The following is a 1,350-nucleotide window of genomic DNA, read 5'->3' on the forward strand; positions in this document are numbered from 1 at the left end:
AGGAATTTGGAGCCCGACCCCACAGTATGTAGATCGTAGCCAACTTTTCTTCTATCAGACGCAGTGTCTCTGATTTGATATCTAGCTCCTTGATCCATTTTGAATTAACTTTTGTGCATGGCGAGAGAAAGGGATTCAGATTCATTTTGTTGCATATGGATTTCCAGTTTTCCCAGCACCATTTGTTGATTGGGTTATTTGTTATCTTATGGTTTAATTTTTTGAGTTCTTTGTACATTCTGGATATCAGGGCTCTATCTGAAGTGTGAGGGGTAAAAATTTGTTCCCAGGATGTAAGCTCTCTGTTTACCTCTCTTATTGTTTCTCTTGCTGAGAAAAAACTTTTTAGTTTAAGTAGGTCCCATTTGTTGATTCTTGTTATTAACTTTTGGGCTATGGGCGTACTATTAAGGAATTTGGAGCCCGACCCCACAGTATGTAGATCGTAGCCAACTTTTCTTCTATCAGACGCAGTGTCTCTGATTTGATATCTAGCTCCTTGATCCATTTTGAATTAACTTTTGTGCATGGCGAGAGAAAGGGATTCAGATTCATTTTGTTGCATATGGATTTCCAGTTTTCCCAGCACCATTTGTTGAAGATGCTATCCTTCCTCCATTGCATGCTTTTAGCCCCTTTATCAAATATAAGAAAGTTGTAGTTTTGTGGATTGGTCTCTGTGTCCTCTATTCTGTACCATTGGTCCACCTGCCTGTTTTGGTACCAGTACCATGCTGTTTTTGTTACTATTGCTCTGTAGTACAGTTTGAGATCTGGTATCGCTATACCGCCTGATTCACACTTCCTGCTTAGAATTGCTTTGGCTATTCTGGGTCTTTTGTTTTTCCATATGAATTTCATGATTGCTTTATCTATTTCTACAAGATATGCCATTGGAATTTTGATTGACCTCGCATTAAACCTGTAGAGAACTTTGGGTAATATCGCCGTTTGTCTTCATTATCTGATGTTCTGACTTCTACTTGATCTAGTCTATTTGTAATATTTTCGTTTGAGTTTTTAATTTGGTTTATAGTTTCCTGCATTTCTAGGATTACTGTTTGATTTTTTTTTTTTAAGATCTCTATCTCCTGGTAAAGCTCGTTCTTTGCCATTTGAATTTGTTTGTTTAATTCGTTTTCAAAATATACTTTCATTGCTTGGACTTACTGTCTCATGTCTTCTCTAATATTCCGTCCCATCTGAGTTAGGTATGCCTTGAGTTCTTTCCCTATCCATGTTTCTGATGCTTCTAGGTCCTCCTGTAGATTTAAGTTGTCCTGCATTGTTTGTAATCCTTTTTTCCCTTGTTTTTTCATGTTGTTCACGTTACTTTCCAGCTCTGTTTGA

Source organism: Marmota marmota, unplaced genomic scaffold, assembly GCF_001458135.2.
Source record: "Marmota marmota marmota unplaced genomic scaffold, marMar, whole genome shotgun sequence".
NCBI classification, from domain to species: domain Eukaryota; kingdom Metazoa; phylum Chordata; class Mammalia; order Rodentia; family Sciuridae; genus Marmota; species Marmota marmota.